We start from the raw sequence: 23,689 nt of genomic DNA on the forward strand, positions 1-23,689 counted from the left end.
GCTGAGTTCACCTGTCATTGTATCACCGGTCTTTTTTACGCGTTCCCCTGCAGCTTTCTGCGTATCATCTCTTAACGCGGCGATTGATAGCAGCGAATCTTTGATTTTTCCGCTGTCAGTGAACACAGGGATGTTACCCGGAGTAGCTCCAATAACCCTACGAATTATTTCATGCCATTTGATATCGCTGGTGTTTAGTTTTCCGTGTCGGTCCTGAAAAATAACAACCTCATCTGGGTCTATCCCGGATAACGATAAAAGATTGTCGATATCATCCTTGGTCGCATATTTTCATAAATCTACGTCGCCGCGTTTTTTTTGTCTTTGTTTCGATGAGAGATCTTCCGTAAATATCAACCATTATTCTTTAACGATTGTTTAAATCGACCCGCGGTATACTCGTGTACGACTTTGTGAGGTGGTTTGGTTGATTTTGATATCACGTCAAGAACATTTAATACTTCACGGCCACATATTGGTGGATCGGTTAGTGTTTGTGTTGGTAGCGTTGAATACCAGACTGGAATGGGAATGTCTCGTATATATTTGAGAAATTCAACTGGCGGTGCTAACCCATACGAATCGAAATAGATAATTCCACGTGGATGTATCGCGTAAGCAACCCAGTGAGTTCCTGGACCATCGCTGTTATCGAGATTAATCATTCCAGTTTCTGGATTATTCGGTTGTTGTGGTATTGATCTCTCATAAAAACATCTCTGAAATTTTTTATATTTAATTGTTTAGCAGCATCGAGCAAATCAAAATTTGACATCGGTGTTAAAACCGTTTGGGATACCACGAGGGCGGAGTTCCTGGAAGTCTTAGACCCCGTCCTTTTTTTTTGTATCCTCGCCCAGTCGCCTTTTTTAATGCCATTCCAGCAGCGGTTCCAACAGCTCCTAACGCGGCTGCTTTTGCGACAGCTGGGGCAGCAGCAGCTATCAGTGCTAGTATTGCTACGAGAAGAGGAAATAAAATACCGCCGGTCTTAATCATGTCTTTGATCGCTGTTGAAGCAAAATCAAGTTGGACATCAGTCTTTGCTTGCTTTGCTTTGCTAAAATGGTTAAGTTGTGTTTTAGTAAGTGATAGCTTGTTTGGACCACCATTAGCGATTTGATCTTGTTTCAAAATTATTTTTGCCCCGGCTGCGCTCGCGTTTTTCGATTGTAATTTTTTCACCTGACCAGGAGTCAGAATGACATTAACATAATTGTACGACATTTATTTAGATAAGAATGATCTAATTGTCTACATGTTTTCCACTGGTGCGTCAACGAATCTCATTCGGCCGCCAGCACCTTCAAGTAACATTGCTTTATCGCAGAGTATAACAGCAATTGCTTTGTACTCGGCTATAGCCCCTTTTGCCACGTTAGCCCGAAAGTGCACATCAACGACAGACTGTCTAGTTAAATCAAGACGTTCTAGTGAAAAGTAATAGATTGGATAATATGTCATAAAATCCAATTGTGATATTTGCAAACCAGTATCAATATTTATATCACGCGCTAGATATTTCATCAAACGTTGATATGTACGTGCAACACGATTATTATCAAAATCTAACAGTATGTTTTCAGATGGTTCTTGATGTCCGTTTATTTTTAAGGAAATTTCTGAGACACCGAGTTTGTCAAATATCATATGACTCCGTGTTTGTGAGTTTATTAGTGTAGTATCCTGAAGAGCAATAAAAATATGTCGCGTCGCGGAAACCCCTTGCTGTGATGCTATATGCCATGTAAATAAACCATAGTAGTGAATGGGGTCACCCTACGGACAATGGGAATTAGCATTAAAAACACCCCTGGGTCACTCTACGGACAAGGGAAATTTAACATGGAGAAAAATCGTGGGTCACTCTACGGACAAGGGGAATTTAACATGGCAATAAATCGTGGGTCACTCTACGGACAAGGGGAATTTAACATGGCAATAAATCGTGGGTCACTCTACGGACAAGGGGAATTTAACATGGGATTTTTTTCTTTAAAAATTTTTTTTAAAAAAAGGGGTAGGCAATTCAAAGACTATCTCTTTTCGAGAAATATGGCTGGCCCTGAAAAGGGCCTTTGGGTTTATGTTAATGTATTCATAAACATAAATGGCACCGCATTGGTCTTCTTCTTCTCCTTAGGCTGCGTCTCACTGTTGGTCCGTACATCAGCACTCTTTTCAGGCATCCTTGCCTCTCCACGTAGATCCTACGTATCCACAGGCTGGTGTTGGTCCTGTGGACAACGGTCCACTTGGATCGGACATACATGAGCAAGTCTGTCCGAAACATCATGGAAGACACAAGGGTGGATGACTCAACTGTAGTCCACATCTTGAAGCGACGAGAACAGGTGAATCAATGCATTGAACGGCGCTTATTTATAGGGACAGGAAGGATTGAAACGGATTGAGTTCATTCACCAATCCGAACACGCGTTACAGAATTCAGCCAGCCGCATCCAATCCGAAGAGAGCAGTCTGTGACGTCACCTAGTCAATATAGATCTGCTAGCGCTTGTGTGCAGTCAATCTATGCGACAGTGATTCAACATGACGGAAACTCAGAAAACGATCCATTGGGGTGCACCAGCAGGGGAGACTGCCCAAGGGAACTCGGACTTACTTTCAGAAGAAGTGAATTGGGATTTTGTGGATTTTCTCTCCTCGCAAGAATTTGTTCCAGAACCTGCGTTACCTTCTTCATTACCGCAAGTGGAAAATTTTAGACAGAGACAGAAAGAAGAATTGGAGAAATTTATACAACGACAAAAGGAAGCGGAACAGGCTTTTCTCCTACAGCAACAGCAACAAGAAGAAGAAGTAAGAAAAAAACAACAGCAGCAACAGCAAGAAGAAGTAGCAGCAAAGAAACAAGAGGGTGAAAATCAAACGGCTACGGTACTGTTGGACATTTTAGCGGAGTTAAGAAGTCTTAAACAAATGTATCAGACTTCTTTATCACGACCGAAGAGAATACGACCTTCCCGAGCTAAACACGTCAACCCTGTGACTAAGCCTACCGTACCACCCTTAGTCATTTCAACCCAATCATCATCAACATTACGCAGTCCAGAAGTAGGCCTTGGCCGTGGCAAAGGCATAAGGCAGTTAAAATTGATTGCTTAAACTCACCCCTGCACCATAAAGAAAAAAGGCCCTTTTCAGGGCCACCCACATTTCTCGAAAAGAAATACAATTTCAATTTGCCAATAACTCAGAAAAACTCACCCATGTTACCCTTATAGTACGTGTCTGTGTATGAGTGCGTGAGTGTAGCTTCTTATTTTAAAATCAAAACTCAAAGACTCTTACCTTATATCATTCATTTATTCTTTTCTCCATTTTTTACAATCCAATTCACAATTTACAACACAACACTTTAATAATAAGTTCATTGATTTCTTCTTTTCTCCTTGTTTAGTCTCTCTGTTTTTTCAATTTCTTCACCGTCACACTCTTTTCCTCTTCTTCCTCCTCGCTTTCTTCCCTTCTTCTTTTTTTCTCCTGTTTCTTTTTCTTCACCTGTCTTCTTTCTTCCTCAGAAGAATCCCTCTCTTCCTCTGAAGAATCCCTCTCTTCTTCTGAAGAATTCCTCTTTTCTTCTGACTCCTCTTGTTTCTTTTTTGGGCAATCTGGAGACCAATGTCCTTTTTCTTGACAATAATAACAGGTATCTTGACTTTTGTCTTTTTTATCCCCTGTTTTTTTTCTTTTTTGACGGTCTGGACACTCTGAAGACCAATGCCCTTTCTTCTGACAGATATAGCAAGTATCTTGACTTTTATCTCGAAAGGAAGGAGAGTAGTCCGTAGGCTGGTCTGAAGAGAATTTTCTAATGACCCCTCGCAAAGCTCTGACGAAACGTTCCATCTGGTTAGTCTCTTCCATCGTTGTGCTCGGCTTGAGAGTGAAATGAATAGTGAAAGGACAAGACACACACCCTTTTATATACGCTGGTCTGCCATGACTATAAAGTAGTTTATGGTGTTTGAACTTGAGTCATTTGACTTTTTGCTTTCAAGATGAAACGATCCCATTCATTCGAGAAGAAAGAAGAAGAAAGAAGTAAGAGGCAGAAACGTGATCTATCGCCTCGTACCAGGGCTGAAATCTCGGCACAAATTCATGCCAGTGATTTTGAAGAGGACATGAGTGAACCAGAATCCGAACCCTCTAAACCAAGTTCATCACCCTTAGTTAACCCTGAAAATTACTATTCCATTCGAGAGACGGAAAAGCGCTCCTCTAGAAAATTTAGAACCACGGCTTACAAATACACGGTGAAGTTTAAAGATTTCAAGGCTGAAGTGCCGTTAGAGAAAGCAGAAGTGTTCATCACTGAGGTGTGGGATTCTTTGCTCACTGCACTCAAGCGACAATGTCAACCCAAAGAAGACGATCGCTTGAGACTTTCCATACAACACGACGGTTTGAAATCCCCTGTTTGGATCGAGTTTAGCACCCCTGCAGAATTAACTGCTTCCAAAGTCATGGACAAGATTCAACACGTACAACAATCTAATGATCAGTTTGACATCACCGATGGTAAAGCCACACTGGACATGACCCACGTCTCTCCTCCTCAAGGGACTGGACGCAAAAAGATGTTATTGGTGGACGATCTTCGCAACACCAAAACAAGTCTCGTCCGAATTAAGAACCCTCATGACCAGATGTGTTTAGCCCGTGCCATCGTGGTGGGACGAACCTATGCCGACAAGAACGACACGGTAGAATGGAAAAGAACCTGGGACACTATTCAACGATCCGATCGAGCCAAACAACGAAACGAAGCAGAACTCCTGTTACAACAAGCCGGACTGTCCAAAGACACACCCTGTGGCATTCCTGAGATGCAAAAATTGCAAGATGCCCTAGCTCCACGCTACACCTTGAAAGTGCACCCTCAAGAAGTGCGCGGACCTCTGTTGTTTCGAGGCCAAGACTTTAAGGACGGAAAATACATTCACCTTTATCATCACGATGACCATTTCGATACCATTACCAGTATCACTGGATTCCTGAGATATGTTTATTATTGTGAGAAATGTGACTATGGTTATAATAATCGAGAGCAACACAAACATTGTGGATGGAAATGCTCAGGATGTTTGGCCTCTCCACCCTGTCTGAGCGAAGAACCAGTGCCTTGTTCCACTTGTCTGCGTACGTTTGTCAGCCCTACCTGTTACCAACAACATCTGAAAACGCAAGGTTCACAGAAGAAATGTGCTTGTCAACTGCTGAGATTGTGCCCTACGTGTGGACAAGGCATACGTACCAATAGTGTCAAGGCACACGTATGTTCAGGAAAAAAGAAATGTCACATTTGTCATCACATCGTGGACTTGGAACACCAATGTTACGTGCAAAAATACCAACCCCCACCAGAGAAAGAGGACGGTCACAAGAAGAAAGGCAATTTCATCTTTTTCGATTTCGAATGCATGCAAGAAACCGGCATTCACATTCCTAATTTCTGCGTGGCTCATCGAGCGTGCGAGAAGTGCATTCAAGAACCTATCTTCAGTCATTGCCCTCACTGCAGCAAGATACCCGGAGGGCGTGAAAAAATCTTTCGGGGACCAAAGACGTTAGCCGATTTTGCCCAATGGGTCTTAGACCCCGTCGACAAGACGTGGAGCCAAGAGGACATCGAACGTTACGGAGATTGTCATCGCCATGCCACAGTGATGGCTCACAATTTCTCCGGATACGATGGACAGTTTCTTTTGAGGTACTATACGGAACAAGGTACCGAGCGTCCTAAAGTGACTTTGAACGGAGCCAAAATCATTTTCATGCAAGTGGGACAAGTACAGTTTAAAGATTCGATGAGCTATTTGGCCATGCCTTTGAGTCGAATGCCTAAAACGTTTGGAATGACAGAAATGGCTAAAGGGTACTTTCCACACTTTTTCAATACGGAAGCCAATCAACATGCCGTTCTACCCCATTTGCCTGAGGCTCACTATTACGACCCCGACAACATGCGTACCGAACAACGAGAAGCTTTCTACGCTTGGTACCAGATTCACGCCTCGGACCCTTTCGACTTTCAGGAAGAAATGCTAAAGTATTGTCGTTCCGACGTGGACATTTTACGGCGTTGCTGTGGAAAATTTCGAGAACTGTTCATGGAACACGGAGGGGTGGATCCTTTGAAAGAAGCTTGCACCATTGCCAAAGCGTGTTCCTTAGTGTATCGACAACGATTCATGCCTGAAAACACCGTGGCTGTCATCAGCCCTCAAACGACCCACTTTGTCAAGCGTCAATACTCGGTCAAAGCCCTACGTTGGTTACATTACTTGTGCGACAAGGAAGACAAGTGGATTCAGCATGCCCGCAACGGAGGGGGCGAAAAGACCATCGGAACGTATTCGGTCGATGGCTGGGACTTAGAAAACCCCAAGATCGTGTACGAGTTTAACGGTTGCTTATTTCACGGATGTCCCGTCTGTTACCCTGACCGTGGCACTAAAAATCAGTTTTTGCAACGAACCATGGAAGACTTGTACCAGGACACTTGTCAGCGACGCCTAAAGTTAGAACAGCAAGGATACCAAGTGGTGGAAATGTGGGAACACGAGTACGATCACCGTTTGAAAACCGATCCCGAGTTTAAACGCCTCGTGGAAAGTTACCAGTTCATGGACCCGCTGAACCCGAGGGATAGTTTGTACGGAGGAAGGACCAATGCCACCTGTTTGCTGTACCAAGCCGAGGAAGAGATAGGAGAAGAAATCAAATACTTGGACGTGTGTTCGCTGTATCCCTACGTGTGCAAATATTGTCGCTTTCCTGTAGGGCACCCGCAATTATTCACGGAACACATCGACCTGAAAAACATTCGACAATACGAAGGCTTGATCAAGTGTAAAGTTTTGCCTCCCACGAACCTATACCATCCCGTCTTACCTCACCATTGTCAAGGCAAATTGATGTTTCCCTTGTGCCGTACTTGTGCCGAAACGTGCAACCAAGATCAACCTTGTCAGCACAGCCAGGAAGAACGGGCCTTGACGGGAACCTGGGTCAGCGTAGAATTGTTCAAAGCTTTGGACATGGGATACCAACTGTTAGAAGTGTACGAAATTTGCCACTTTCCCAAGACACAACAATACCACAAGGGTGACCCTACTCAGAAAGGCATTTTCGCCGACTACGTGGATGCCTTTTTGAAACTGAAGCAAGAAGCCAGCGGCTATCCTTCCTGGTGTCACACTCCCGAAGACCAAATACAATTCAAAGAGAAATACTACGAACAAGAAGGCATCTCTTTAGACCACATCGAGAAAAACGAAGGCAGGCGATCGTTTGCCAAAGTGATGTTAAATTGCTTGTGGGGTAAAATGGCACAACGACCGTGTTTACCCAAGACGGAATATTTGACAGAACCTTCCCGCTACTTCCAGATGATTCACGACAAAACCAAATACATGAAACACGTGGACGTCGTTCGAGAGAATTTGATCTTGGTCAATTACGAAGAAGATCTGGACTTTGTACAAGACGACCCTTTTGGAAATGTCATCATTGCGGCTTACGTGACAGCTCATGCTCGCTTAAAATTGTACGAAGCTTTAGAACTGTTAGGGGAACGCGTCCTGTACTTTGACACGGACAGCTGCATTTACATCCATCACCCGATTCAACATCACCCTAACATCGAAGGAGACCGTTTAGGAGCCTGGACAGACGAGCATCCCGACGACAAGATTCTAAGTTTCGTCAGTGGAGGTCCCAAAAATTACGGTTACGAATACCGGGACAAACAAGGAGAAGTGCACACGACGTGCAAAGTGAAAGGACTGACTTTGAATTATCGTACCAGTCGAGTGGTCAACTTTGGGGTATTGAAAGAAGCCTTGCAATCGGGAGAGGATGGAAACTTTAAAGTGACCACCTACCAACCGAACAAGATTGTACGTTTACCCACTCACCACATCGTCAGTCGACCCTTGGAAAAAGTCTATCAAATCGTGTACCAGAAGCGAGTGCGACTTCCCAATCATTTCACCTTACCGTATGGACACGTTGGTATAAAACATTGGTTGTAAGAGGATAGCCACCCACCAGAAAGATGACTTCGCCACAGCAAGAATCGAGTGAGAAACCCGATGAGAACTCCAAGTTCAAACCCTACCATTTTCCAGTTTTCTTACCTAACTATTGTGATTGTGCCCGTCGATTGAACACGTTTCAGAAATGGCCTACGGATAGGGAAGGATTACCTTCTTCGCATGTTTTAGCTAGAACAGGATTTGTCTACTTGGGACCTGAGTCAGGATTGGGATACGAGGTACAGTGTTTCGCTTGCGGACTGAAGTTACGAATGGATCTATGTATCTATAAAGATTCAGCTATTCTGGAACATACTCGATGGTCTCCGCACTGCCCTTACCTTTCTATAGCCTATCCACCCATCACACTACGGTACAATGTTGACGGTACTTTAGAGACGGTACCTTCCGAAACAAGTCATAAAAAACGTAAAAAAGGAAAGATGTACAAGCTGGAGACTGCATTGCGACTAGTATAAAAAGGGGCTATGGTCAAGATCGATAGTTCATTGTGACTACCAAGACCGAGCGAACAAGATGAATACTTTGAAAAAGACATCGTTCCAGTTTGGGGATTGTAAAAAAGTTTTATCTTCCTCTAGTGTGACTAATATTGGATGGATAAGACCCATGCATTGCGACGGAAAATGTCCGGAAGGAAACTGCGATTGTCCATGTGGTTACCATTGTAATTGCGTAACGGAGTTTGCAGACGAGTGCGATTGTGAGCCTTGCGATGGGACCGATGCTGTACGTTGTGACCTGAGCGATGCCGTAAAGCATCATGGGAACTTTAGTGCCCCTACCCCTATCATGGAAAGTGATGCTGTGCGTGTCAAACCTGTGGGATGCGAAAGTGATGCCGCTCGTCCTCTTGGACATTTTACTGGGTTTCGTTTTAAAGGGGAATGTTCACCTTCACGTCTACCCCCCTACGGATGTCATCCAGCCCTGAGCAAACTCCTATCCATGTCACTCAACCCTCATCGAAACGAACCTGTGAAAAACGAATATTCGTTTCCTGTGCGTTTGTCGGAATACTGCGACTTTGAAAATCGTCTTCAATCGTTCAAAGGAAAATGGCCAAAGTATCTGGGAGGACCGACCCCCGAAGAATTAGCCAGAGCCGGATTTTTCTACTTGGGCGAAGGAGATAAAGTCAAGTGCTTCAGTTGCGGTGTGTCACTTCACCACTGGGAACCGCAAGATTCGGCCTACGTAGAACATGCTCGATGGTCACCGAATTGTCATTACTTACCTTTAGTGGGACCGAGACATTGAAGTAACTTTTTTACCATAATCATCTGTTCATGGATACTTTACAAGAGAACATTCGTGCTTTGCCTGTGGAGTTGAGAGAACGCATTTACCGAGAGCTGGTCAAAATACAAGTGAAACGTAAAGAACAATTGCATCCGATACGTCACCGGTGTTTGAACCACTGGTACCTTCAGGCTATACAAGGACTGATTCAATTGAAAGTGTTCCATTGGACAGACATTGATCAACGACCTCCTGGTTATAAAAAGGAATGGTTTGGTATTGACGATTCTATCTACTACATTGTAAACGTACTGCATCGAATTCCAGAGGAAGAGTTAACGAATTACCAACATCTTTCACGCAATGTCAACTTGGTGAAAGAGGAAACTTCTGAACGAATTGTAATGTGTAGATTAGTGACTCAACGATTTAAATTCGACACTGAAGTGAAACCATGTTTGTGCAAAGAGTACATTTCTTGTGTCAGACCAAAGAGGATTTAGTATGACCTATTCATGGATACTTTGCTAAAGAACATTCGTGCTTTGCCTGTGGAGTTGAGAGAACGCATTTACCGAGAGCTGGTGAAAATACAAGTGAAACGTAAAGAACAATTGCATCCGTTACGTCACCAGATCTTTAACCACTGGTACCTGAATGGTATAAGAGAACTGATTCGTCAGAAATTCTTTCAATGGTCAGACATTGTTCAACACTTTGAGGTCGCTAATGATCGACATGTTCATAATTATGGTTACTTCGAGATTCACCTAGTGCAACGCATTGAGGAAGACAAGTTAAAGGATTACAAACATATTTTACGTGGAATCTACTTAGAGGAAGAGGAAACACCTAAACGAACTCTGACGTTTCGGTTACAGTATGCAAGATTTAGATTCCCTACTGGAGAACGAAGATCTCTGGCTAGAAAGTACGTCTATTGCATCCGAAAAAAAGAGAATATAAAAAGAGGCTGCCATGCCACGGTTTATGTCACATGTCATCCAACAGATTCCGTGGAAGGAACTCAATGACCATATTCAAACCGTGGATCATTACCATCAATTATTACAAGAACTTTATCCATTCAATTTTGGACGACAAGTGGTGTGTGTCTTAGTGACTTGTTTTCTGGGATTTCGTTTACCAGCCGATTCTTTGTGGACTCTTTACGATCAGTACTTACCACCTCCATGGCCTTAAATGGTCACGAAAAACTCCTTTTGCTCAAAGCCTTGCGTTTTCATCTGGATACTTCTCGACCTCAACAGGAAAAAAAGATTCGTCAACTTTTAGCGACCCAAGACGTGTATGACGATGTGTGTGTAGCTTGTGACTTACATCCTCATTGGACAGATGTTCGTGATTGGAAAAAGGGGGGTTTTGAGGCTTGGACCCAAGAAGTGGCCCAGTATGCACAAGAGTTGTTCAAGGAAAAAAGTTACTTTTCAACCTGTGTTAGTGACGGTGCCAGAAGAACCCGTCACCGAGAACAACCACTCGCTTCAGGACAGGACTGTCATGGACATGCCTGAAAGGTCATTCCGGGAGGACACTTGTGTGACAATACCTCATGTAGAGACTGTAAGAACATTACACACTGTCCCTAGGACATCTTGGTTAACCAAAACATGTTGTACAGACACTTGTTTATATTCCACTTTGATCGCTTTGCTGTGTTTTATATTCCTGTACATCACTATTTGGGTTGTATGTATTTTTGTCTTTCGTGTTCATATTTGAAACATTCAATAAACGTGTTCTGAAAAAGTATATAAACTCTTGTCTTGTTTGTTTTTAGTGTCACAAGTGACATTTCTCATACCATGGCTACCTCTGCTGTCTCTGCTCCCTCTTCCTCTACTGTCAAAGTCATCGACGAACACTTAGATCGTGCCAGTTGGGAGGCTTTGTATCTTCGCCATCCCTTTAACATGCTCATTGCTGGACCTAGCGGTTCAGGCAAAACCGAATTCGTCAAACGTTTGATTGAACATAAACATCATTTGATCGATCGACCACCTCAACGGATCGTGTGGTGTTACAAAGAGTGGCAATCGGCGTACAACCTCTTGCGAGAAAGTCAAGGCGATTCCATCGTGTTTGTGGAAGGCATTCCTAAAGAAGACGATGGCATCGTCTCTGACTCCCGTCTAACCCATTTGGTCATTTTCGACGACATGTTAGGAGAAGACGAAGAAGAAATTAAATTGTGGTTTACGCGCAAAGGGCATCACCGTAATGCCAGTGTCATTTACATCACCCAAAATTTGTTTCAACAAAGTAAAGCCCATCGCACCATCAGTCTCAATGCGCATTACGTGGTCTTGTTTAAAAGCCCTCGAGATAAATCGCAAGTACAAGTCTTAGCCAAACAGTTAGGAACGCCTTGGCTGACTCAGGCTTACGACGATGCCACTCAAACGCCACACGCCTATTTACTCGTCGATTTGAAACCTACGACTCCCGAGGATTTGCGATTTCGTACCCACTTGTTTCACCACTGGTGCCAAGACGGAGGGCCTGTCCTGTACACGTCTCCGTCCTCGACTTCATTTCACTCCCCATGAAAAAAATCTATAAAAACCTCAGACCCTTTTTCGTCTGTCTCACACAGTGTGAACATGACGTCCCTTCAGTCGCATCTTCCCGTCAAATTGATTCGTGCCTTGTATGGCATCAGCCGAGAAAAAGATCCACAAACACGAGCTCGTGTCTTAGAAGCTAGTCTCAAAGAAGTCTTACGATGGTTCACGGTGACGGCACGTCAATTACTCCAAGGAATCATTCAGATTCCTCATCAAACCCAACGCTTTTTCGATCGAAACAAAGTCGCTTTGGTCCAACTGGCCGATCCCCGCATCGACACTCAAACCAAAAAACAAATCATTTTGAAACCTGGAGGGAGCGGTACTCTAGGAGGGGTCATCATTCGCTCACTCTTAAGATGGGATCCTAATGCCCCCAAAGTTATCCCCAAGACAAAAGTCCAACGAAGCCCCAAGAAGAAAAAGAAAAAGACCAGGTCCCCAAGAAGAATAACTTCTCCTCTTACCAGACACCACCACCATCACCCCGAAAAAAGAAAAGAAGCCCCCAGAAAAAGAAACAGAGAAAAAGTCCCCAGAAAAAGAAAAGTCCACAGAAGAAAACTAGTCGCAAGAGAGGCACTTCGGCCAGGACGCAACCTTACACTCGCAAACCACGACCTGCCACGGCAGTGACTGCGTCTCCGGCATCCTCACGTTCGTCCACTTCTCCGTTGATGACACCCAGAACTGAAGAGTACTTGGAGACGTTGATCACACCAAGAACATCTCCGTTGATGACCCCCAAAAGAACTTCCCCAGTGGCAGGACCTTCCCATTTAGTGGCAGTGGCTGCTGCTCACAAAGTACCTTCTCCCAAAATCAAAGTCCAAGAAAGATCGGGCATGTTACAAAGTTTACTGGATTTGTCCAAGCAAGAACTGGCTCGATTTAGTCCGTTGCGTACCCCTGCACGACGTGTCATGCCTGTCCTCAAACTGATAAAACGTAAAGACAATCAGTGGCGACGCGTTCCAGTATAAAAAGAGCCTGTGACCAAGTCGGGGTATCAGTGAACTTGTAAAAGATGTCACCTCCAAGAAGCCACAAAAGAAAGAGACAAAGGCAGACGTGTCATCCGACAAAGCGCTTAGCCAAGCATCGACATTACCCTAAGAAAAGACACAGTCGTTCCAAGAAAAAGAGGCGTCAACAAAGGGGAGGATTCCTTGGCGATTTTGGGAAAAACATTGTCACCTTTATGACAAAGCGATAGTCCCAAAAAAAGATAAAAGGGTGTGCGTTAAGTCATCGACGTTAGTGTCTGTTCGGTGAATGTCCCGGAACCCACAAGCAAAAATGTCACCCTCCAGAAAACCCCAAGGAAAGAAAAGGAAAGGACTGCCACCACGTTTAGCTAAACATGGGGACCTGTTATCTGTCCTGTCCAAAGCTTCTCCACCCCTACGAAAAAAACTCATTCAAACGGCCTCCAAAGAGGTCATCGATACCGTGTGCGAATGTTGTTTGAACGTTTTGAAAGGCACGATCCCTTTGTCCAAACACCAGAAACAATGCTTAGGCAAACATCGTCACGTTCTTCGGAAAATGGTTCAAAAGAAAGTTCCCATTCGTCAAAAAAAGAAGATGTTGGTCCAACGTGGAGGCATTTTACCTCTCTTGTTAGGCCCCATACTGAAAGGAGTCTTGGGAACCATGTTGGGAGGACTGGTGGGAGCAAGATAAAAAGGCCTTCGGAAGTCCCAAGATCTCAGAATTCACCCCTGACAACCCATGGAAGGACGAAAACTAGCTTTAGTGCCTTACAAACGATGGATGGAATACCATCGGTGGCAAGAACAACGCACCCCGCATTTACCTCCCAATCCCAATTTGAGCGAGATGTCCCAGTTACAACACGAATTGCAATCCTTGATGGATCGCCAAGATTTGTCCGAAACAGAAAAATCGCAAAAGTACGGTCAACTCTTGCAACGACTGCAACTCTTTCACCAGAAAGCTTTAGACGAAACAGCTCTACCCACTCTAAAAGATTTTAAGACCTTGATGAAAAGTTCAGCACCATCACCAGTACCAGTACCAGTACCACCAGTACCCGTGACCAAGACAGAAAAAGGAAAAGAAGAAGAAGAAGAAGGGTTTCAAACTCCACCAGAAAAAGTACGCAAGTTAACAACACCACCTACCTCCAGAATTGGATGGATTAAAAAGATGATGGCCACCCCTTCTTCCTCACAAGAGAAAAAGAAAGTGAAGACAGAAGTGAAACAAGAACCGATATTCCCTGCTCAGACATCCTCCTCTTCGACACCTATTGCCGGTCGCACACGCAAAGCCTTGCAATCCAAGAAAATACCCCAAGAAAAAAAGAGTAGCCTCTTCCAAGAGTGGGTGCCTTATTAACACACCAATCAACACAAAAAAATGGAAAAAGTCTTAGCCAGCATTTACTACGATCCCTCGCATCCTGCAGGTTACGCAGGAGTTCAAAAATTGTATCGTGCTGCCAAAACTCGACTGAAAAGTCTCCGTTTACCTCAAGTGCAACGATGGTTACAAGAACAAGCTACCTACACTTTACACAAACCCATTCGACGCAAGTTTGCCAGAAGTCGCACCCGAGTGGAAGGTATCGATCATCAATGGCAAGCCGATTTAGCCGATGTCTCTCATTTGGCCAGCTACAATCGTGGTTACAAATATTTGTTTTGTGTCATCGACGTCTTTTCCAAATTTGCCTGGGTCGTGCCCTTGACTTCCAAATCCAGCAGCGAGTTAGTGCGAGCCCTGCAACGGGTGTTGTTCGGGGAAGCTTTTAAGAATGTCAAGAACAAAACTGTCACCCTGGAATACCACAAAACAGCTCGTCGCTTCCTGATAAAATTTCCTGAGGATAAAATCATGGGTTTCTATTTTTGCGATGAATTGTTTGACATGTTGGGCGGTAACATGGAGCTGAGGAAGAGAGTAGAACAACAAAAAAAACCCCCCGAATTATCCATCATTTACGACAACGAGTCTTTTGGCCAGTATTTTCATACCCCGGTAGAACTGAACCAAGGACTGAATTTGATGTTCGTGTATTCCGATGTGGTGGAATACAACGTGGTGGGACACACCTCCGTGCCGTTACTGCGTGTCATTCCTTTCAAAGTGGATTCTGCCGCAAACGCTGACGAGGAAGGTGGAAACACTTACCACGTCCACCGCGAATTTGTCCATCCTCACTATTTGCCGGTCAGCAAGTCGTATTTGGACACGATCAACATTACTATAAAAGGAGATCTGGGACAAGATATTCCATTCACCAAAGGAAAAGTCACGGTGAAACTCCATTTTCGAAAACGGTTCTCTCACGACTCGTAAGCAAGTCATGTATCCAGTGTACCGAGGGGTTGCACGACAGCGAGGACACGGTTTAGGAGATATGTTAAAATCGGCCTTTCGTTCGGTGGCCCCGGTGTTGAAACCGATGGTGACACGCGGATTGCACGCCTTGAAAGATGCGGCACTGACGCAAGGCAAAGAATTTCTCCAAAATGTCATCATCGACAAACAAAACCCTAAAGAAGCCTTCATGAGGGCAGGTAAAAATGTCTTGCTGCAAACGGGCAAAGACATTTTGGGCCGACGAGACACACCTATAAATGCCCTGCACGCTACCGAGTCTGGCATTCAGCAAGGACAAGGCAGAAAGAGACGACGAAGAAAACACCCTTTCACCAGACTTCAAGCGAGAAAGGCTAAGAAAAGAAGAACCGTTCGAGACTTAGACGTTTTCGATTATTGAGACACAGAGAAAAAAATGATGCACCGAGAGTCTTGCGCTTGTTCCAAGACGGAACTGGATCTGTTTGCCATGCCCCCCACCATGATGACGATGCAAGAATCTCAATGGGTGGAATTTCATCCCGTCTCCTCATTGACAGCCTCAGCTCCCATCGAGTTTGAAATCAAAGGACAGCCCGAAGATTACATCGATCTGAATAGCACTTACTTGTACTTGAAAGTCAAAGTTCTAGATAAGGATGATGGTGCAGTAGATGCCGCTGAGAATATAGCTCCCGTCAACAATTTCATGCATTCCTTGTTTAGTGGAGTGGACTTGTACTTGAATAACAAACTGGTCAGCAGCAGCATGGATACTTACCCTTACCGTGCCTACCTGGAAAATCTCTTGACGTACGGAATAGATGCCAAGGATACCCATCTCAATGCTTGTGTGCTGTGGGAACCTGACGAAGCGAACAAGTTCGACCTTGTAGATGGAACCAATAGCGGCTTTGAGCAAAGAGAACTCAAAATCTTAGATAAGAAGAGTTTAGAACTGATGGATCGTTTGCATTTGGACATGTGGTTGCAAGAGAAATATTTGCTGAACGGAGTCAATGTCCGCTTGAGACTGAATCGTAGCAGTGCCACTTTCCATTTGTTGGCTGAGAATGCTAAGGCTCCTAAAAGCAAAATCGAAGAGGCCAAACTCTACGTACGACGCGTAGAAGTGTTACCCAAAGTAGGTAACGAAATCAGTCAAACGTTGAGCAGAACGAACGCCAAGTATCCCATCCGACGTGTGGAAGTGAAAACGTTCACCATTCCCGTTGGACATCATTCCATGATCGAAGATCATCTGTTTCAAGGACAGCTACCCAAACGTTTAATCCTTGGTATGGTCTCGAATTCAGCCTTCAACGGAGCCTTCGATCAAAATCCTTTCAACTTTAAGCACTTCAACGTGAAGAAAATCGAAGTCAGTCGCGATGGCAAGACCTTGTGTACCAGACCTTTCGAACCCGACTTTGATCCCAAAAAAATGAATTACTTGAGATCGTACTTGTCCCTGTACGAAGCCACCGGCCAGTTAGGAACCAACACCAGTCACGGCATTACGTACGACGATTATGCAGGAGGCTATGCTTTGTGGGCTTTCGATTTCACTCCAGACCAGGGCAGCGACGAGGGACATTTCCACCCTATAAAATCAGGCCAGATTCGTGTGGAACTTCAGTTTGCAGAATCACTGAAAGAGACAGTGAACGTCATCCTGTATGCAGAATTCGATAATACCATAGAAATCAACAGTTTGAGAGAAGTCATTCTAGATTATTAGAAAGCCATGGAAGACTGTTATCCCTCTTTACCTAGTGGAGAAACTTTGGAGATGGAATGTGAGGAGACCGTGGAAGGAGAAGAATCCCAAGACAAAGACGAAGAAGTTGTCATGATGAAGTCGAGATGGCCAGAACAAGAAGCCCATTTAGTCTCCTGTTTTGCCAAACACTTGGTCGACAAAATGACGGAATTGATCAAGAAAAATTGCTATGGATGTCAAAACGATCATCCCAGTCAAATTCAACACGATAAATGCCTGATGTTAAGTCAAGAAGAAAAATTGGACGAGTATCTGGACGAAGCTTGGAGTCTCATTTCGGACAAAGACGTGTTGCACCAGTGGTATAAAGACTTGCGTGAACATTCTTGTCCACCATTAACCACTCAAGAGATCCATCGTATCGAAGCTCTCCTGAATCAGAGTGAGGAAACAGAACGAATAACCGTTTATTCGTCAGACATTTTCAAGCAAAAAGTCAGGATCGAATTGACGACTTATTATTACCTGTGAAGAAGAAAAAGCACACACAAATCAATGGATACCTGGGAACTTTATTACCTTTTGAACCACAGTTCGTATACGGCTTCTTGGAATCCTGTCGTCTGTGCTAAAGATGAACTCCCTCATCGCAAACCTAAAGACCATCAAGCTTACGTGATCAACACGGACGAAAGTCATCTCCCAGGAACCCACTGGGTAGCCATCTACTTTCCTCAAGAAGGATGTGTGGAATATTTCGATTCGTACGGATTGCCCCCTTTGGAAGACGATATCATTGACTTTATGAAAAGAAATGCTCAAACCACCCGATTCAATAATGTGAAATTACAAGGCACAGATTCCTTGGTGTGTGGACAGTACTGTGTGTATTTTCTGCATCATCGCAGCCTGGGCTATTCCTTAGAACATTTAGTGACTCATTTCGATCCTCGTTCTTCTGCTAGAAACGATGTGAAAGTAGATAGATGGTTTTGTGACCATTATGCTTATCTTTTGTCTCAAGCTAGGAAACGTAGTGTCCATCAATGGCCTAATGATTTCCAACAGTGGAAATCACAATTTCATTCACAACGTTGTCAGCCTTGTTTAAAGTAGATTGCATTAGAAGAAAAAAATGTTAGTGATTTGAAAAAAATTGTTTGATGTTATAGTGTTATATTATTGTTAAAAATGTTGTTGTTTAGTGTTAAGTGATTTTTGAATAAAAAATGTTGTGTTTAGAAAAAAAATGCCTTTGTCTTTTGTTTAGCTATAAGAATGTTGGATTGATGCTCTTTCATTTCTTACTATCTCTCTCATGAACGTTGTGGCTCGAAAACCGTGTGGGGGATGTTTTCCTTCACGTCCGCGCTTTAACTTTAAGAACCGGGTTGTTCCCAGTCTAGCCATCCATTGTCGACTCATCCTCCTAAGAAGATGTGCTCCAAACTAGCTAAGCTCAACGAAGTCTACGTGAATTTGCATAGGGTCAGACACAGTCTGATACCGAAGCCAGAAGAAATAGAGAATGTGAGAATGTTAAAAATCACTGAAGACCTGATAGAAGAGCTCTTCAGAGAAGAAATGAACAGGGAGAAAGAAGAATGGACAGAGAAGTACAGACTTCAGAGACAGCAGCAACAGCAGCAACAGCAGCAACAACAGCAACAGCAGCAACCTGAAGCTGACAGAGGCTTTGTCGATTGTCGTATCGACACCAAAGAATTCTTCTTCTCTTTCCGAAGAAGCAGACCTATTGCCAGAAAGTCTATCCTCAGAGGACATCGCATTCTTAGAAACTAAAAAAGAATGCCATAGCAAAAAAAAACAGCCCTTTTCAGGGCTACCTAATACTCTAGAAAAGAAATAACTATTAATTTGCCAGTGTGAGTAGGTAGAGTAGTGTGAAAATAAACACTAACTCTCTCTTAAAAAATGTGAGGGTATGTGTTTGAGTGTTAGTGTGTTAGTGTTAGTAAGAGCTAAAAGTAAGTTGGTGTGGATAGTAGATTAAAATAATTTTTTTGGGTTATTGAGGTGTATATTTGGAGATAGATTGGATTGCTTTGCTTATGTGGATAGTCTATTGAAGTGATTTATAAAAAATTTTAGAATAGTGATGGGTAGCATAAAAAGTGAGTGAGTGTTTCTTTTAGGTCGGCGCGTTGTTGTTTTTTTTTTTTTTTTTTTTTTTTTTTTTTTTTTTTTTTTTTTTTTTTTTTTGGTCATGATCTAGGTAAGATGAATTTTATGTTATTAGGGGGATGTTTTCCATCACGTCCGCGCTTTAAGTATAAATTGAAAGTCGTTCGGCAGTTCAGCTACCCTTGTTGATTGATCAACACCAAAAATGAACACGAGACTGGAGAAACTGTTGGAACTTCATGTGCATCTGGAATATGCCAGGCGCATATTAAATGAACTGGCCGCTGAAGCCATTGTCGAGGAGGGAAGGATAAGAGAGGAGGAAAGAAGAAAAAAAGAAGAGGAGGAGAGAAGATATAAAGAAGAGGAGGAAAAGGAGAGAAGAAATTTCAAAATCCCAGAGATCGAAAATTGGGATTCTGAAGCAACATATCCTGCCTCTGCTCTCTCCCCCCAAAAGGTAAAAAGTAACTGGGGGATAAGATGCGTATGTGGCGCAAGGCCTGGAAGGTGCCACCATTAACCAGGTGCCCATGAAGTTCCAAACAAAACAGCCCTTTTCAGGGCTAACCAATACTCTAGAAAAGAAATAACTATTAATTTGCCAATGTGTGTAGGTAGAGTAGTGTGAATATAAACACTAACTCTTTATTAATAGTGAAAGTGTGTGTTTGTGTGTTTGTGTTTGTAAATGGTGAAGTAAGTTTGTGTGAATAGTAGATTATGGGTTTCTTAGCGTATGTGAAGAGTATAGTTGGGGTTATATTATATGAAATGAAAAAGTAGGGGGATGTTTTCCTTCACGTCCGCGCGATGTTCGGTCATCATCTAGGTAAGATCCATTTTATGTTTTAGGGGGATGTTTTCCTTCACGTACGCGCTTTTCGTATAAGAACCCACAGTATTCGTGGTTCAAACCATTCTGCAAAGAATACAAAGAAGATGGCGTCAAACCAAATGGACAAATTACAAACCTTGCAAGACGTTTTAGACAACTTAGGAATAATGGAACAGATGCTAATAAGACTCGTTGAAGACCATTATTCCTATAGTCCCCATCGTGTAAAGATGGAAATTAACAATTTAAGGAAAGCAAAGGACAAGATTAGTGGTGTCATGAAAGAGATCAAGGAGGAGAAGGAGGATGAAGAGGAAAAGATAAGAATAAGAACATGGAACGAAAAAATTGAAAAAGAAGAGGAAAATGAGAAGAGGAAGAAAGAAGAAGAGGAGGAAGAGAAGAAAGAAGAGAAGGAGAAAAAAAAGAAGAGAAAGAGTGTTGGAGATAAAATAAGAAGTTGGTGGAGGAAAAGAAGAAATTAGAAGAAGAAAACCCAAAGGCCCTTTTCAGGGCCAGCCATATTTCTCGAAAAGAGATAGTCTTTGAATTGCCTACCCCTTTTTTTAAAAAAAATTTTTAAAGAAAAAAATCCCATGTTAAATTCCCCTTGTCCGTAGAGTGACCCACGATTTATTGCCATGTTAAATTCCCCTTGTCCGTAGAGTGACCCACGATTTATTGCCATGTTAAATTCCCCTTGTCCGTAGAGTGACCCACGATTTTTCTCCATGTTAAATTTCCCTTGTCCGTAGAGTGACCCAGGGGTGTTTTTAATGCTAATTCCCATTGTCCGTAGGGTGACCCCATTCACTACTAACCATTATTATTACTCTGAATACTATCTGTGGTTGTTGTAAGCCACGATAACAACAATTTACCACCTTGATCCATAAAAGAAAGCAGTCGCTGTTCTTCAGCAATTTCCGGAGTCATTACCGGCATCTACAGTGATAGTTTTGTTATTTCTACTTTACCAGCGTCACCTATGGGTCGCCATAAAGCATCATCATCATCATTTTTTCTAACAAGCACAGCCGTATGTTTTGCTCCGAAAATTACCTTTCTGGCATCTCTGCAAAATCCAAAGACATGTGATAGTGGAATCGCACAAGAAAAATTTCTACGATTACCTTTTAACATTTGTCTACGCGCATGAAAACCTAAATTAAATTCTGTATTAGCGCTAATAATCATGTCTTCCACGTCAATATCAGCAGGATTAGGGATTAGGAGCAGCACGGTTTTTTTGGTCGTCTAATAATAAACTGATCACTGTTAGGATAATCAGAAGTGTCCTTGGCAAATATCATTGATGGACCAGCTGATCTTGTAAAGTCGTCAGAATATCTTGCTAGACCAATTATTGTTGTAGCAACATCGACATCATTCTGAATCGTTTCGATATTTCTTCCATTAATCATATATATATGGCGCTACTAAACAAGGCCATAATTCCGTTGTTGACAAAACCGATTTTAACCCCGGGAAGGTATTCTGTGTCATCTGTTTTTATAATTTCACCTTCTACTTCAATAAATGCTTCAGCGGGCAAGAAATATATACTTGTATCATGAACTGTAATTCAATTCGTCCTCGTTGATCTGTTTTTTTTTTTTTTTGTTGCGTCATAGGAATAATACTGAAAATCGCGCACTGATTCATTTTTAAGAACCGGTTCGTCTATGTCGAATGCTGTGTCGGATTGACGTTTAAACATTTTATTATAATTTGTTATTGTCTAAAACGAAGACCGCTTCCCGCCGCCAGACATGTGTTTATTTGTTCAGTTCCTTGATTTATCAGCGCCGCTAGTTTTTGATTTGCAGCTTCATTTATTACTTTGCTAACATTTGCCGGCATCACTTCGGTGCTTGGTAATTTCACCGGTGGTGGTGACCTGGGTATTAATCGTGCTTGTCTGTCCTTGATTGCCAAGAACGCTTTACCGGCAGCTCTACCAATAGCACCAGGAGCTTTATCTTTAGTAACATCGATAGCTTTCATCATAATTGTTTTGCGATTGGTATCGCTTTAGGAGCCATCCTTGCGAATAAACCCCGAACAACATCACCAAGTCCATCTCCGTAAGTCATCTTGTATACGGGTACTCGTGAGTTTACAACCCTGACCATAACTGGTCTACGATGAGAATTGTGTACAATCATTTTATTTAATTAGTTATTTATTTAACTAGTCGCTGTGATAGTCATCAACGAGCTCATCAGTAAGTTCTCGGTATATACTAGCATCCATGATACCACCTTGAAATAATCGCTGACAGATATCAGCCGATTCATTAATTATATCTGGTGAATTATTTCCAGCTCGCTTTCCTCCTATGAGAACTTCTAACCGTTGCACATCATTGACGATATTGTTAGGACAGGGGATAAGACCACTTCCTAGACCACTGACAGTAGCACCAGGTGAATCATGAAATTTTCCCTTTTGAGACTGTGGTTGCTGTTTCCCCTGTTGCTGGGGAGGAGGTTGTATTTGTGATTGTTGTATTCGTGCAAAATAATTATCTATTGCGCTAGAAAATGTAATATATCTAGTATCACAGTTTCTAGCCTGATCAACATCATAGTATCATAGTATATACGAAATATCCACTTGTACCAATTTTCACGACCTATAGCATCATTGGCATATTCGGATTTTAAAACTCTGCCTCGTTGATCATAACTTCGCGCGGCAAACTCAACTAAACCATCTATGGTTGGAAACGCCTTTATGGATTTAATACCCTTTTCGACAAATTTATCCTTTATATCAACTTTAGCCCTGGATTGTTCTGTTTCTGTTTCTGGTATGCGATCTTTTATATCACAGATTTCAGTATGAACTTGTCCAATACCTTCAAGTATTTCTTCGCCGACGGGTGGAGGTTGAGCTGCAGCTATATCAGTTGGAAGTTCTCGTAAAATCTTTTTTGTTTGTTTGGTTCTTCTCGCAATTTTTTCAGCCTGCGCGGCGGTTTGTCTTAGCACTGGAAGAACACCTATTTTATCCTTGATATCTCCCAGTAAAGCTCTTTCTGTGATCGCCGTAGCTTTCTCAGTAGCTGCAGTGACGGTTTTAAATAATTGTTCCGTGCCTTTAGCATATTCAACTTGTGCTTGTTGCCGCGCTTGTAATTTTTGTCTTACAGAATCTCTCACGGGATTCTTTATTGCTTCTAGTCGCTCTCGAGCTAATCTAGCGGAATGTGCTTTTGCCATTATTATTAACTTAATTTTTTAATTCATAGCAGGGGAGGGCGCGCCTCCAAATTGTCACCGATGATCGCGCATTTTTCCTTCGAAAAACAAAGAAAAAAAAACATCGGCGATAACAGGTAAACAAAGTTGTTTTACGCTGGATACGCATTTTTTTATATTTTCGTAGGAAGGCTTAATTCGCGAAAATATAAGTGAACCAATTAGAGGTTGTTCGGCCTGTCTGCTGCTGGAGATTTGCTCCCGTAAAAGGAAAGCTTCCTGACAAGACTCGGGGTAAAGTAATTTGGTTATAGAGAATTTGCTCTATATGTATACTAGCTGTGACAGATATGCGCAGCTTGGTACTTGGGTTTCCCGCTGCAAGCAATTTGCTCGTGCAGCATGGTCTGAGTTTAGCTCAGGATTTCGAAATAACTAGAGCCAAAAAAATATACCACCCTCGGGTGACGCTGTACGCGGCAACGAAACCCGAGTACATTTTTGACAACATATACATATTGATATAA

This window comes from Sinohyriopsis cumingii, chromosome 3 (genome assembly GCF_028554795.1).
Source record: "Sinohyriopsis cumingii isolate HCF-2022 chromosome 3, ASM2855479v2, whole genome shotgun sequence".
In the NCBI taxonomy this organism is placed as follows: domain Eukaryota; kingdom Metazoa; phylum Mollusca; class Bivalvia; order Unionida; family Unionidae; genus Sinohyriopsis; species Sinohyriopsis cumingii.